At 43.3% G+C, this 16882-nt stretch overlaps 1 long non-coding RNA gene across 1 annotated transcript in view; it reads left to right on the forward strand.

The window, feature by feature from the left end:
• Positions 1-16882, forward strand: part of LOC131483426 (uncharacterized) — a 31284-nt gene that overhangs the window by 11040 nt on the left and 3362 nt on the right. Inside the window, exon 2 of the long non-coding RNA XR_009247665.1 lies at positions 4624-4790. This is a non-coding gene — a long non-coding RNA (uncharacterized LOC131483426). The remainder of the gene's footprint in view (positions 1-4623; positions 4791-16882) is intronic.

Genomic DNA, 16882 nt, shown 5'->3' on the forward strand with positions numbered 1-16882 from the left:
TAATGAGTCTTTCTGGTCTGCTGAAATCTTTGCTTTATTTTAAGATCATTTACTTTCAATTTGTCAGAGGTAAAGAATGACTGATGAACTTCCTTCTCAGAAATCTTCAGCTATTTTAAGGCCAATCAAGTCTTCTCTTCCTTAAGCTCAGCCACCCCAATTATTCTGACTGGTGCTTTTTAATGACCTAACATCTTTTTTCTTTTAGAATGACATGGACATAGCTGCTCAATAAATTAACATCGGCTGACGTATTTGGCTCTTACAAGTCCACCTGCCAATAAAGAAGAGGCAGATGGGGCAAAGAACTAGAGGAAAGGGTTGGGGAGTCATGTGACCATTTATCAAGCGAAGAGAACCAGCACCCAACCAAAAAAAAAAAAAAAAAAAAAAAAGCACTACTTTTAACCTTTTTTTAAAGTCTATTTCCCATATCTTTAATTATCTCTATTGCTCTTCTCTGAATCCTCTCTGGTTTTCAATGTCCTTTTGAAGGGATGTTAATCAAAACTACCCATTTTTCTGATCACAGTTCAAGTAGCTACACTGTAGCATAGAAGAATTACTTTACAATCTCTGTAAGTCATACAACTATCCTTTATTATAGCCCAAGTTATCAGGTGATCTTTGTTTCTTTGCTTCTAATAACACTGACTTATTATTTCAGTTCAGCTTGTGGTCAGCTAGGGCCCCTGGATTTTCATTTTTGTTTTCTGTCCTCTATACCTGGGTCTAACTACCAAGTATTTTTGTGTTAGTATGAGCCCTCTGCCATTTCATTTAACATGTTTTTATTGAAGCAAAATAAACACACACAAACCTGGACGCATAGTTAAGTACACATCCCAATAAATTTCAAAGACGCAACCCACATAACCAACATTCAGATTAAGCAACTTTACGTTATCAGCAACCCCGAAGCCTCTCTTGCGCCCCCTTTCCACCTTCGCTTCCACCACCCCACCTGTGTTAACCACTATCCTGATTGCTAACACTGTATGTTACATTAGCCTGTTTTTATTCTTTATAAAATGTAATCACAGACTGTGCACTATTTTGTGTCTGGTTCATTCATGTTGCCACTCACTTCCACTCTTCTTTCTTGAACTCACCCTTTTCATTAGTGGGCCTAGAAGGATGTAGGGGCCTGAGAACCAAGGCATTTCAAGCTCAGACCTGTCAATGTTGACTGCAGCTAGGTAACATAGTTCCTGTGACATGCCAGATTTCTGAGTTAGAATTTTACTAGAACCATTTACTGGTCATTTTGTCCCTTTTACTCTTCAGAATCAACCCTCTCCTCCCCAGGTCAATTTATACTCCCATATCAGGGTAATCTCTGAGGACATAATGTGTGTATGTGACTGCATTAGCCCCATGGGGAATTATTTCTGTGTTTATGAGGGAAAGGATTAGAGAGAGTTGTGTCTATGTTTAGGGAAGCTTTTAATTCAGATGTTCAGTTCAAGGTTTAATCCCTAGTTGTGGTTTGTGCTAATATGCTGTGGGCATGACAGGTATGGGAGGTGGGGAAATCACGTGTGTTGTTACTGTAGAGCAGTGCTTCCCAGACCTTTTCACAACATGGCACCACAGAGATGATAACATTTATATGGAAAACTGTGGCCGATGGAAAAGATATGTATGTATAATGGGCAAGAAAATGTAAGACAATGTTTTACACCATTCCAATATTTACAACACTTACATTTATGTATATATTTATATTTAAGCAGATCTAGTATATATTTAAATGTATTTAGTGAGTAAATCTAATACATATATTTATATTATTATATATGTTTATGTTTAGGGAATCTAATAGCTCTTCTTTTTCTTTGTGCCATATGTAATGTTGATTTGTGTGTGTGTGTGATGTAAATAGAATTCCAAATCCAAACTAATTTATTTCATATCAACTATTTCAGAATAAAGAAGTTCTAATTTGCAGAATAAACATGCATTGTTAGGGATGCCTGGGTGTCTCAGTCGGTTAAGCGTCCAATTCTTGATTTCGGCTCAGGTCCTGATCTCACTGTCTGTGAATTTGAGTCCCTCAGTGGGCTCCATGCTGACAGTGCAGAGCCTGCTTAGGATTCTCTCTCTGTCCCTCCCCCACTAGCATGCGAGGTCTCTCTCTCTCTCTCTCTCTCTCTCTCTCTCTCTCAGAATAAATAAATAAACTTAAAAAAAACATGCATTGTCATCAGCTCACTTGGGCACCACTAAAAGGGATATCAACCAAAATAACAACAAAAGTATCCAGTATACACAAAGCTGGAGATAGAGCTGTGCCTGCGGGAACCCCTGCCACCCTAGGGGCCTTCTTTGGGCTGTGGGCCACGCCCCCTGGCACGTGGAACACAAAGTCCTGGAGTAGCTCATGGTCGTGTCCATGAACAGCAGGTGCAGACTTTGTGGATGGCTGCCGGAGTCCTTGGGCAAGTGGTGGAGGCAAAACCACAGGTGTGGGGTATTTCTCATTGTGCAAGCTGCCTTCAGGACCAAGTGCATGCCACTTCCCTGGGGGCTGCCCTTCGAGGATTCGGAGGTGAGGCTGCTCCAGCTACTCAGGCCCTGCTCAGCTGCCCAGAAGGATGAGGGGATCATCTCTCATGGCATTCTTGGAGCTCATCTGCAGCACTCCAGTTGGCTTACCATTTGGGACTTTCTTCCTAAGATGTTTTAGTGACAGAGGCCAATGCTCTAGAATTGTCACCTTAGAGTGTCTGAGCTGCTACCATAAGTACAGTAGGCTGGGTGGCTTATAAATAGCAGAAACACAGTTTTGGAGTCTGGAAGTCTGAGACCAGGGTACCAGCATGGTCAGGTTCTGGTGAGGACCTCTTCCAGCCCATAGACTGATGACTTCTCATTGTATCCTCACATGGCACAGAGAAGAGTCTCTGTGGTCCTTTTTTTTGGTAGGCCACTAATTCCATTCATGAGGGTTCCACCCTCCTGACCTACTTACCTTCCAAAGTTCCCACCTTCTTATACCATCATAGTGGGGGTTAAGATTTCAACATACACATTTCGGGGAGACACAGACATTCAGTCCATTGCAACTCTTCCCCAAGCAAGCTAGTCACACCAGTTGAGGCTAGGAGAGCTTTTTTTTTTTGTAATTTTTTAAATATTTATTTATGAGAGACCAAAAGAGAGCATGAGCAGGAGAGGGGCAGAGAGAGAGTGAGACACAGAGCCTGAAGGAGGCTCCAGGCTCTGAGCTGTCAGCACAGAGCCTGATGCGAGGCTCGAACTCACAAACCGTGAAATCATGACCTGCACCAAAGCTGGACGCTTAACCAGCTGAGCCACAAAGACACCCCTAGGAGAGCTTTGTTGAACAAGTTCCTGATTATTTATTCAGAAGGCTGGTGAAAAACTGTCTGAATATGTATGGCACTGAAAACTTTTATACAGAATATAGACAGGTGAATCACAAATTCAAGAGCCTTGAATTAGGCCCAATCAGAACAGGTGAGGATGGGCACTAATCTGAGAAAATATCTGCTCTAGATTCAGCCTGACTGAACTGGGCTGTGTTGGTGAGGACTGTGACAGATTATCCAAATGGAATAATTGAGAAGGGTTTAATAAAAGGACTACTTACAAGAGTATTTGTTGGGTCAGGGGAAATCAACAACATTTAGTGAATCATCTTGGGAGTAGAGTGCCATTACCACCCCTCTGCTTGAGGAGAAGAAGAGGAGGTGTGGGGACTAGAACCTGGAGGGTAAAGTACTATAACCTTTAGTAAAGGAATGTGGCCACTGACAACCTGTGATGTGATGGGAAGGATCTGATGGAAACTAAGGAGCTAATGGCTATGACCTCATTGTCTTCTTCCTCCAGCCTCCTGTCAGAGCCTCCCATGGCCAAACCCAAGTGGATGCTGAAGACAAAGGAGCCCATCGATGTGGTCCACAGAGGTCAGTTTCCAGGAACAGAGTACAGAGTGGAAGAAAGAGAATATCCAACACTTTTCACACCTTTTGCCCTTCATCATCCACCTTGTCCAGATGAAGACGTCATGTCCCCAGCCCCAGGACGTACAAAATCCCATTAGTTACTGAATGACATCGTACTCCCACCTGAAACCTAAAGTGTTAACCATAATGCTCTTCATGTAAGGTTTGGGGGTAAAAGTGAAGGAAGAGAATCAAGCAATTAACATAAAAGCTGCTATTATCCCTCCTCTATACCTGGTCATGAGACTCAAGTTGATAATTGTGTCTTCCTTCTTTTATTACCTATTACACATTTCCTAACTCTTTGCTACCACCTCAACTGATCAGGGTTTTTTTACCCTCATGTCTTCATAATCTGTGTCCTTTGGTGGCATTATCTTTTTTGGGTTGCCTCAGTTTTCCACTGATGAGTAATCTAGTGAAGAGAATACTCAATGGTGGTCTATGAAGTCTTGGATTCTGCATTTGGTCCTTCCTGACCTCATTGTATAGTGGTGACCCAATTTCTCCTTGGTAAGCAGATCACCTTGGTGAGTGGCATGCCCTCTTTTCTGATTATTGGTTCAGTAGAATGAGAAGCTGAAAATGGTTAGAAGGCAGTAGCAGCTTCTGACTTAACAGAACCTCGCCCATGTTTTCTGGTTCACAGGGACCTCCACTGAGGCCAATGAGCCCAAGGTTGCCAGGATCAGAAGCAAACATCCCTTAAGAGGATACAACAGTGAGAGGCCACGCCCACATCCATGCTCCCAGTCTGGTTTCCAGACTTGGGCATTCCGTCTATGGGACAGCACCATACATGGCTGCTGGTTTAAGGTATGTACCGTGTCCAATGCAGACTGCAGTCTTCCAGCAGGCACAGTAACTGAGCCTTCAGTGGGCCATTCAACTGGAATATGAAGCTATCTACTTTCTTTTTTTTTTTTTTTATTTTTTTTATTTTTTTATTTTTTTCAACGTTTTTTATTTATTTTTGGGACAGAGAGAGACAGAGCGTGAACGGGGGAGGGGCAGAGAGAGAGGGAGACATAGAATCGGAAACAGGCTCCAGGCTCCGAGCCATCAGCCCAGAGCCCGACGCGGGGCTCAAACTCGCGGACCGCGAGATCGTGACCTGGCTGACGTCGGACGCTTAACCGACTGCGCCACCCAGGCGCCCCGAAGCTATCTACTTTCTGAGGCATGTGGAAAGACCACATGAATTTAATTGGAACAAACTCTCCACTGCACTTTCTTTTTACTTTTAAGAAATGAGTTTCCTGGTCATAGGCAATGTGATTTACAGTGATGAATAAGGCATTCTGTAGGGAAGGATGGTGCTGGCAGAGCATTATGAGCGGGTAAAGCACAAATAAATGTAGAGTATGTATCTATTCATTTTAAGGACAAGTCACTGCCCCCACGATGCCGGAAGAGATTCAGTGTCATCAACCTGTCACTAGGTGACTGGCTATTCAGTTTAGGGAATAATCCCATATTGGGAACTCAGCACTGACCTCTGCTGATGGCAGCAAGGGCATTCAGCTGTGGCACTGATTATGTTAACCTTGGGGAGGTGAAGTCCATGTTGTTGAGACTACCATAGCTTCTATCTCAGGAAAGGGTGGAGCAAACTACTTTTTCATGATTCCATTGAGTTAGTCCCAATATGCCCTCTGGTAGGCACTCAGAACGTAAATATTTTCACAACCTTGGCCCATTCATTGAAGTCTATCCATATATCCCTTCCCAGTTCTCCTTGTCACCAATCTACCCTCACAGAAACATCAAGAATAATATTTGACTGAATATCAGGGCACTTTGCCCCAGCTAAGGTGATATATAGATTAACCATCACTGTGCTCATGCAATTTGCTTGTGCCTGAATTGGTAGATAAGATAATGCTCAGTTCACAATGGTGGTGTCTGTCACATAGTCACATGATATTGTGTGACCAGGTCTAGGTTCTATCAGAGCCTAGTGACAAGTGGGGAACTGCTTTGTCAATGAAGAATAGTCGTCAAAAGAGGCCACACACCTCACACCTTAGAGATATCCATGTAGTTCTCCCATTAGAGTTCTTCTGAGGCTACAGACAGCATTTTATAGTCTATGTCTGAACACTTTCTCTACCACTGGGTCTGCTTACTTGTGTAGTCCCAGACGCAGAGCAGCTTGTATTTCTTGATCTGGCATCCCTCAAAACTGGCGGCCTGAATGGGTCAGAGCAGTGTACCTAAGGGTGGTATATGTTATTCCCCAAAATCCACAGATCTACCAAATATCAAATCACTTTGTGGTAAGAAGTGCAAGATGTAGCAATTTGTCACTCATTTCTGACATCGTTCACACCCCTGGGTCCCTAGAAATTTCACAATGTGGAAGGCCTCTGAACTTTCATGGGGTTTATCTCCTATCCCCCAAAATGCATGCTTCTTATTAAGGCACTGAAAATATTTGCCACTTCCTGTGCACCAGGTGCAATTGGCACAATGTCACCAATGAAATACAGTGATTTGTTTTTATTTTTTATTTATTTATTTTTTAACGTTTTATTTATTTTTGAGACAGAGACAGAGCATGAACGGGGAAGGGGCAGAGAGAGAGGGAGACACAGAACTGGAAGCAGGCTCCAGGCTCTGAGCCATCAGCCCAGAGCCCGACGCGGGGCTCGAACTCACAGACTGCGAGATCGTGACCTGAGCTGAAGTCGGACGCTTAACCGACTGAGCCACCTAGGCGCCCCAGTGATTTGTTTTTAGATATCAAAATGATCAAGTTCTGTGGACTGTAGTACAATAGTGCGATAGCAAGGTAGTGGATGAAGCCTTGTCATAAAAACCTCAGATGGAAGTGTACTGCTGTCCTTGCCATGTGAAGGCAACTAGCTTTGCTGCTGGGAATTGGAAAAAACCCTTTTCTAGGACTGTAGCTGCACCTAGCAGGTGCCAAGGGTGTTTTTATTTGTTTTGGTTGAGCTACCCATCTGGAACTACAGTTGCGATTGTCATCACCATGTGACTGAATTCTCCATAATCTATAGTCATTCTCTACAATCCATCTGGTTTCTACACCAGTCAAACATGAGTTAGATGTTAATGTGGTAGTAATTACCACTCCTGTATCTTTTAAGTATTTGATGGTTACATTAATCTGTGCAATTCTGACAGGGTTACTATATTTCTTTGGGTTCACTGTCTTGGTGTGGGGGAGAGGGAAGTTCCATTTGGAAGGGGACATTTCCCACTTGGAACTGCCATAATGGCCTCATTCCATGGGTCAGGAAGCCAGTGTGAGATTCTGTGAGTAGGTAACATATCTATTATTATTATACATTCTGGCACTGGGAAGGTAAGACGAGTGTGGTTCCTCAGTCTTATTGGACCCACTGTAAGATAGACTTGGACTACTGCTATTCCATTTATCACCTGATCTCCTTGAGCTCACACTATGACTTGTGGACCACTGTGCCAGTTTGAATCTCCTGTGGTTAGCATGAGTTCAGAAACAGAATCTAACAGTCCCTGCAAGTTCTGGATAGTTCCCTTTCCCCATTTCATTTAGTGGCCTCTGGTCTCTCTGGGGAAAGATTGGGGAAGATTTACAGCATAGAGGTATGGCCACATTTCAGGTGCTTGTTCAAAGAGACTCCCTCACCTTTGCCCCCAAGTCAAAGGATTCTGGGCCCCTGGGTCTAAACATGGTAAATCCTGATTGTCCACCATGATTTTCCCCACTAGACCCAGAATTATATATGCCAAGTAGCACCTAAATAGTCTGTACATCCACTGCAGTCCCGAGGAACCCATGATTAGGTAGCCAGTGCCAGAGATCCCTACAGACCCAAACTTTCTAATTACCACTCCAGTTTCACACCTTATTATGGTAATTGTGTCCACTGTGGCTTTGAGACTCCTGACCCCTACTACACTGGGATCCCGTTTTTTCCATTTAAACCAAGGAGTCTAATTTCATTGCAACCTCTCCCATTGTCATTTCCTGCTTACAGAAAACAGCCAAAAGCTTTTCAAGGAGGTCTGTGAACACTTCACAATGGAATTCTTCTGGCCTTGAGAGGAGAGTATCCTCTGGCCTCCTGGGGAGTGTGGTTAAGGTGTGGCTGTGCATGTTGTACAGAATAGATCCCCTCCAACTTAACCTCCCAAATCTTCAGTTTCCTTCTCAGAATGCTAGAAAAGTCCTCATTAACGGCCAGCCACTGTTGAGTCCAGGCTTTAGTTGGCCAGTATAGCTATGACTGCCACTCCCAGCTGCTCAAGCCAGCACATGAGGTCCTAAATCTTGGGTGAGCACGCCTGTACCATTAAATTCTCCCATTCAATGCTCTTACGACTCCCTCCTATATATGCTTCCCAGTCTCCTCCTGGGGGCTCTGCAACCCTTTTGATGTATAGGCTGTCTCTCCCCTGTACCATGCTTTGTCCTTCTCCATCTGGGCTATACTAGGACATAACTCTTGCTATGGGCCTGGAGGCAATGAGGGCTGTGGAACAAGTCCTGAGGTGACTTTGCCACATCTGTGTCTGCTCAAATGTCCTATGAATCAGCGTCTTACTTTTGTACCAGTGGAAGGCATAAGAATTCTAGTGGGATTGAACATTTAATGGACTCTGTATGTATGTCACCTTTATAATCAGTCCCTGGGCATAGCTGCCCAACAAGAGATCTGTGACTCTCTCAAAGCTACCATCAAGGCTTTCTGCATTTCCATCCATGTTCCAAGTATTCAGGACCTTCGATTTATCCCTCCTCTGTATATGGTCTCTGGGACTATCATAGATCAGCCACCCCACACCACAGTAATCACCACTGTCAGCATAGCTAAGCCACTGGATCTGCCAACATTGTGTCTTCCATCCGCATTCTTTTAATGCCATTCATGGTGATAATTGGAGCAACTACGATGCCACTGTATTGTATTGTATTGTATTGTATTGTATTGTATTGTATTGTATTTTTTGAAATGTTTATTTATTTTTGAGAGAAACAGAGAGAGTATGAGCTAGGGAAGGACAGAGAGAGAGGGGAGCAGATGATCCAAAGGGGCTCTGTGCTGACAGCAGGGAGTCCAATGTGGGGCTTGAACTCATGAACCATGAGATCATGACCTGAACCAAACCAGATGCTTAACTGACTGAGCCACCCATGTGCCCTGATGCTACTGTATTTTGTGGATTAACTGCATTCTGTTTCCCTCTGTCTGGCAAGAGGATATCCCTGCCATACATCTCAAATATGTGAGCAACCCAATTCTAGAATCTCATCTGAGGGTTATTTTCCTATAGGGCCATCCCTGGTACCATTACTTTATCAGTCAGGGTCCCAATGGGACACTGAAGTGGGGTAATTGCAGAGGGTTTAACAAAGATATTTACAAAGTTGTGAGCAGTGGTTAAGGGAAATCAACAGGGTATGGTATAATACCCTTGGGCTAGAAAAAGCTGAGATCCCTGGTCTTATCTAGGTCTGAGTGGTTACCAGAACCTAGAGAGGGGGCTGTAGTTCTAGGAAGAGGCCACAGAAGAGGCTCTGTGGCCTTGGTAAAGGGAATGCTGTTACTGTCAATCCTCAGCTCAAAAGGGCAAGAGCCTGGGACAGGGAGGCCCAGACTCCAGGGGAAAACCAGACTCTCATCCATGTTCTTGTTCAGGTACAGAAAACCTAGGGGACTCCCATCAGCACATCACCCTGGAAATCCTCTAGCTCTGTGTAGACTAGCTGCATGAAAATTGATAGAGCATACTTCCTGATTTTGGGGAAAAAAAAGTCACCTATTAAAGATATTTGGGGGAAACTTGGGGAAATTTGAATATAAGAATTGATATTAGATGATCTCAAAAAATTTCATTAAGTGTGATTGTTTCTTGCGGACAACAGGAGAATGTCCTTATTTTTAAAATGCAGTTTAAAAAAAATGGCATGGTGTCTGTAATATACTTTAGGACAGTTCAGCCAAAAAGGAAAATATGTGGTTCTAGAGAGATGCAGGAAATAGGGCTAAATGCTAGTAGTTCTCTAATCTAGGTGGTGGGTAAATGAGTGGTCATTAGTTAATTCTTCTTTCTGTATGTTCAAAATTTTTCAAAATATAAAGGTAACAACATAACAGGGCATCTGTGGCCTCCCATTTCCTCCAAGAAGTGGAAGCAGAAGCATTCATCAGTTGGACAGCTGTTCAGTAAATGGGGCAGGGTACCATTTTCTCAGTGTAGGGTCACTAGACCAGCCTGTATAAAAAGTAACTACAGAGCTTGATAAAATGCAGATTCCTGGGCCAGATTTTTCTGGGCATCTGCATATTTAACAGATTTCCTGGGTGAGAAGCACAAGGGTAATAAAGTACCACTGAACTAAAAGTCAAGAGTGTGGGACTGCTGGGTGGCCCAAGTTGGGTAGGCATCTGACTTCAGCTCAGGAACTATCTTGTCGTTCATGAGTTCAAGCCCCGCATTGGGCTCTGTGCTGACAGCTCAGAGCCTGGAGTCTACTTCAGATTCTGGGTCTCCCTCTCTCTCTGCCTCTCCCCAGCTTGTTTTCTGTTTGTCTCTCTCTCTCAAAAATAAACATTAAAAAAAAAAGTCAAGAGTGAAACATCTTCTCTTTGCCACCTAATAGCTGTGTGATCTTAGACAATTTGCTTAACGTCCACCATCCCTGATGGTGTCATATGTAAAGCGGTGACATTATATACATGCTACTTTCCCTACCTCACTGATTAGTTTATTCCATATTGTATGTTTCTCATGTGCTCTACAAAATGCTATTCAGCTGTAAGGTGATCTCCTACAGGATGAGAAAGAATAGCTATTGCTTACTGAATGCTTGTTATGCATATTAGTAAGCATGGCAAGTACAGTATTTGGTTTGATGCTCATAACGATGAGGAGAGACACAAATGACATGCTTCTCTTTACAGATGAGGAAATAGGCTTGTTCACAGTTGTTGTATCCATTTCCTATTGCTGTGCTAACAAACTGCCACAAACTTAGCGGCTCGGATTACTCATTCATTTGTTCGTTCATTCATTCATTCATTTATATTTGTTCCGGAGGTCAGAAGTCCTAAAATCAAGGTGTCGACAAAGCTGTGTTCCTTCTCGAAGCTCTGGGGGAGAATCTAGTCCCTTGCCTTTTCTAGATTCTGAAGGCTAGGCGTGCTTGGCTAGGGCCCCTTCTTCCGTCTTCAAACCCAAAGTGCAGCATCTTCAAATCCCTCTCTTCTCCGCCTTTCTCTCACTCTGTGACCTTTGATTTGTATGTACCGTCACACCTTCTCTTTTCCTCCAGTCCTCCTGCCTCCCTCTTAGAAGGGCACTTGTGGTTACATTGGGTCTTCCTGAATAATACAGGATACTTTCCCCACCTCAAAATCCTTAAACTAATCACCTCTGCAAGGTCCCTTTTGCCATGTAAGGTAACACATTTACAGATTCTGGAGATTAGGACGCAAACATCTTTGGGGGCGATTATTCTACCTACTTCCATTGTATAACTAGCGAGTACCCATCTGATTCCAAAGCCCATGGCCCTGGGCTGCTCCCTCAAAGATAACTTGCACCAGTGACTTGCCAGACACCCTCCAAGCCTCCTCTTCCTCCATTCATTAGGATCCCCTATACTATGGTTTATCAAGCGAGGGGCTGGTCTGGATTTCACCCCAGTTGTCGAATGAATGTTGAATGGTAGATAGCCAATGCCACAAGTAATGAGTCAGAACAGTCCCAGCAGCCACACAGGTGCAACAGAGGCTTCAGATGGAAATGAAGCCATGTGGCAGGGCTCTGAACTATACGGTCACATCATCTGGGATGCTGGGACCTAAGGTTTCCCATTGCCCTCCACAACCCACTGAGGCACACACGTGCTTTTCTTTCCTTGATTGTAGAAGCAGTATTTACTCATTTTGGAAACTGAAAATAGAAATGAGCATAAAGGAGGAAACATCACAAAATTCTCAAAATTCAGGCAGATTTTTTAACATGGTCTGGTTTGCTCCACTTTTTTCCTATACATTTTTACACGGTCTAGATCATACTATATATGTAATTTTGCTTCTTACTTTTTCCCCTCAACATTATATTGTGAATATTTCTCCAAATCATTGAAAACTCTTTGTAAACATCATTTTTAATGACTGCATAATGATCCATTGTCAAAATGTATCATTGCTTACTTAATCAATACATTCTTTTTGGACAATTAGGTTAGATTTTTTCCCAATTTTTTTGTGCCATTAACTGCTTCAGTTAATATTTTTGTGCATCAATCTATGCATTATGAAGTTGCACCTGATGCTGGAGTTAAGCTTTAAAATCAAAATGTAAAACAAAAATTGAGGATAGGTAAAATTAATCTTGAAAGAAATCCCTTAAATCAACCTTAATCCATTAAGGCCACCAGAAGCTCAAAAGGTAAGAATTAACTATTTGTATTTCTCTTTGCATTTAAGCTGTGGCTGTTTTCCCTGGGGCAGTGGATAACATATGGTTGAATAGGAAAGCTTAATGGGTTAAAGACATTTTTCCTCCCTCCTTCCATCTTTCTTTTCCTCCCTCCAGCCCTTTCAGATATAGTTAAGTACATGCGTCACCCCTATTTTGATTACAGCTGACCCTTGAACAACATGATGGTTAGGGGTGCTTGACGCCCCACACGTTTGAAAATCTGCATATAACTTTGGACTTTCCCCAAACTTAATGACTAATAGCCCACTGTTGACTGAAAACCTTATCAATAACATAAATAGTTGATGAATATATAGTTTGCATGGTATATGTATTATATACTGTATTCTTATAATAAAGCTAGAGAAGGGGAACCTGGGTGGTTCAGTTGGTTAAGCATCCAACTTTTGCTCAGGTCACGATCTCAAGGTTCGTGGATTTGAGCCTCGCATCGGGTTCTGTGCTGACAGCTCAGAGCCTGGAGCCTGCTTCGGATTTTGTGTCTCCCTCTCTCTCTGCACCTCCCCCACTCACACTCTGTCTCTTTCTCTCTCTCAACAATAAATAAAAATGTTAAAAAAAATTTTTTTAAAAAGCTAGAGAAAAGAAAATGTTATTAAGAAAATTGTAAGGAAGAGAAAATACATTTAGAGTACTGTCCTGTATTTATCAATACCACAAGTTTGTGTCCTCTATGAATCATCTGTCAGTACGTACATCAATATAGCCTTATGTGACATAAAACACTGCAGATGTCATATGTATAACTGACGCTAGACATCAAAAATGAAAAGATAATGTACAGTCTGTGTTTGTATGTATAAGTTTTTTTTTTAATGTTTATTTATTTTTGAGAGAGAGAGAGAGACAGGGTGTAAGTGGGGGAGGGACAGAAAAAGAGGGAGACATAGAATCCAAAGCAGGCTCCAGGCTCTGAGCTGTCAGCACAGAGCCCAATGCAGGGCTCAAACACATGAACCGTGAGATCATGACCTGAGCTGAAGTTGGATGCTCAACCGACTGAGCCACACCCAAGTGCCCCTGAATTTTAACTTTTTATAATAGATGTGTGTATCGTTTATGGTAGCAAATGATAAAATAGGCTAGTATATCTATATTTTATGCATTCATACATGACCTACCTCACCTTTCCTTATTTTTTTTTTGATATTTCTAGGCTGCACTGTTTATTTGTGAGTTTTTTTCAAACTTTCACAGATCTCCAAAAAACTTCCCAATATGTTTGTTGAAAAAAATTCACGTATGAGTGGACCCACGCAGTTCTAACCTGTGTTGTCCAAGGGTCAGCTGTATTTCCCTAAGTGGATGCTCTGAAGGGTGATTCCTGAGACCAAGTGCATGCTGTGTGGTCAGTGGGGTGTTTCAAACACTGCTTCAGTCTGCTGGGCCCTGCCTCTTGTTCCCCCATTCCTTTGACCAGCTATGTGAGGGGCAACCTGACAACCTTCCTGTGGCCTCTAGATTCCTCTTTAGGGCATTTCTAAAGCCTTGGAACACCCAAGTGTGCAATCTGGAAGCATTAGTGCCTGCGAGCCCACTTGAACCTTCGGTGATGGGGCCAGTAGATGATTGCTTCCCCTCCCTGCCCAGGGTGAGAACTTTTTTTTTTTTTATGTTCATTTATTTATTTTGAGAGAGACAGTGCAAGTGGGGGAGGGGCAGAGACAGAGGGAGAGAGAGAGAGAGAGAGAGAGAGAGAGAGAGAGAACGAACCCCAAGCAGGCTCCCTGCTGCCAGCGCAAAGCCTGACACAAGGCTCAATCCCACGAAACATGAGATCATGACCTGAGCTGAAATCAAGAGTTGGATGCTTGGGGCACCTGGGTGGCTCAGTTGGTTGAGCGTCTGACTTCGGCTCAGGTCATGATCTCACAGTTTGTGAGTTTGAGCCCCACATCAGGCTCTGTGCTGACAGCTCAGAGCCTGCTTCGGATTCTGTCTCCCTCTCTCTGCTCTTCCCCTGCTCACACTTTGTCTCCCTCTCTCTCAAAAATAAATAAACATTAAAAAAAAAAAAGAGTTGGACGCTTAACGGACTGAAGCTCCCAGGTGACTCAGGGTGGGAACTTTTAAGATGCATTTCACGAGCCTCCTCAGAAGGTCCTGCAGGTTTGAGCCCCAGCCACCAACTGTGGAGTTACCTGATAACACAACCCCGGGCTGGCGTCTCTCCTTTGGTTTCCCTGTGCGTGTTCCACACTGCTTCCTGGGATCACCATCAAGCCACCATGCCAGGCTTTGCTTCAGGAGCACCCAAGGTAAGACATCAGGTGTACCCTACTGGCAGGTGACAAAGGTCCAGTTATCCTCACTCTTAGAACCTTGAGTATCACCACTCTGTAATGGTTGATAATTGTTATGCCAAACAAGGGTACCACATTGTTGTTCCAATTTAAATTTCTGCGGCTAATAGTGAGGTTGAACATTCTTTTTCCATGGAAAAGTTTTTCTTCTCCATGTGTTGTAATTCTTTCTTTGATGTGTTAATTATTTAAAGTATCTTTATAATTCTGGAGTTCTAATCTTGCTGTTTATTGAGAATTGTCTTTTCACATATAATGTAATCTTGGATAATATGCCCTGTCATCTGGCCTGCTGGGGCTCCTCAGAGATGTTTTTTCTTTTTTAAGTTTATTTATTTTTGAGAGACAGACACACACACACAGAGAGCTAGAGCATGCAGGGGGAGGAGCAGAGAGAGAGGGAGACATAGAATCCCAAGCAGGCTCTGTGCTGACAGCCTGACAGCATGGATCCTGATGCAGGGCTTGAACTCAGGGCTCGAACCCTGAGATCATGATCTGAGCTGAAATCAAGAGTTGGACCTTCAACTGACTACACCACCAAGGCACCTCTCCTCAGAGCAGTTTTGCATTTGTTTCTGTCAGACCACAAGGGGGATTACCATTCTATGATCACTTTTTATATTCTGTCCTTGGCTTGGAGTTCTTGGATTACTATGAGATAATACTCTTCAATGTAAAAAACAAATCCTGTGGCATTTCTTCCACCAAAAGGTTAAGTAAGACGAGCTTCCTCATTGTCCCAGTTTGCCAGTGGACTGATTTTTTTTCTGGTGCACCCTTTCACTTCAAAGACTCCTGTGGGGGTCTTAATTCCAACTCCCTCCCTTTCTCAGGCCCAGGGCTGCAGCCATTAATACTCAAATCTTTGGGTTTCCAAGGCCAGCCAACCCCTAGAGATAAGATAAAGTGAGAGTTCTCCCAGGCCAATGTGGTTTTGTTTTCTCTTCATTTTTTGGCCTTTGGGGGTTTCTCTTACCACGACCACCCCCCATCCCCTACCCCAACCTCAGCTATGCATTTAAAAAGGGTTTTTCATGTTTTACCCAGAATTGTCTTCATTTTCTAACAGGAAAGCATTTGGGCTATCTAGTTCTATGTTGGTGGAAAGAGATGTTCTCACTCCAGCAAATCTTTGAGGCTTGGAAAAGGAGGCTGTGCTGATGCCTGATGAGGATAAATCTCAGAGGGATGAATCTTGGGCTCCTGGCTCAGCTGGCCTCCTCCACATGAAGATTCCGGAACAGATTTCCTCTCCGCTCCAGTGCTAGGGGGTTTTGTAGTTTATTTCCCAGGAGCCTAGCACAGTACCTGGCATACCATTAGTGCTTTGTAAATGCTTGTAGGAAATGGTGTTCCTTACCCTTTTCCATTATGAAACTTCTCAACATTCAGGCTTTGGGGATCTGTGTTCAGTTCCTATTTTTCTTGGAAATATGTACAAGAGTCAAGCTTAGGACTAATGTCCTTATGGTTTTTCCACATTCAATCTATCAGCAAGGCCTTTTGTTTCTACTCCAAAAATATGTCTTGAATGTTCCATTTCTTTCCATGTCCACTGCCACTCCTTCACAAAGGGTGCCATTGATGGGCCAAGGCAAGCATTTCATGAGGGGGAAGTTGGTAGTCTCGCTCCAGACCCACCCACTGCCAGCCCATTCTCCTTTATCAGAGCAGAATAATTAGGCTGCCTGACTGCTTCCAGTCCTTCCAATATCTCCCATTGCACTTAGATTAAAATTAGGATGCCTTACCATGGCCTCAAGGCCATCGGTTCCTGGTGACGGCTACCTCTCTTAATTCACCATCCGCTCCCCCACCCTCTTGGCTCCCATCCAACATTTACTTTGAGTTGCTCAAATCCATGAGTTCTTTACTGCCTCAGGGTGCACGGCACTCTTCTGCTCAATCTTGGAATTGGAGTTTTTTACTAGAATTTAGGAATGCACTAAAATGTCAACAGTCTTTGCTTCCCTCAGGGGGGTAATTACAATTTATAACTGTTTTTCCAGTTTGGTTGTTTATGTTTTTTTTGTGTGTGTGTGGTTATCTGTCTACCCCTTTAGGATGTAAGCTCCATGTAGGGAGAGACATTCTCTCTTTCTGTCATTGCTGGGTCCATAGCATATAGTATGTGCT

This window comes from Neofelis nebulosa, chromosome 8 (assembly GCF_028018385.1).
Source record: "Neofelis nebulosa isolate mNeoNeb1 chromosome 8, mNeoNeb1.pri, whole genome shotgun sequence".
Classification (NCBI taxonomy): Eukaryota; Metazoa; Chordata; class Mammalia; order Carnivora; family Felidae; genus Neofelis; species Neofelis nebulosa.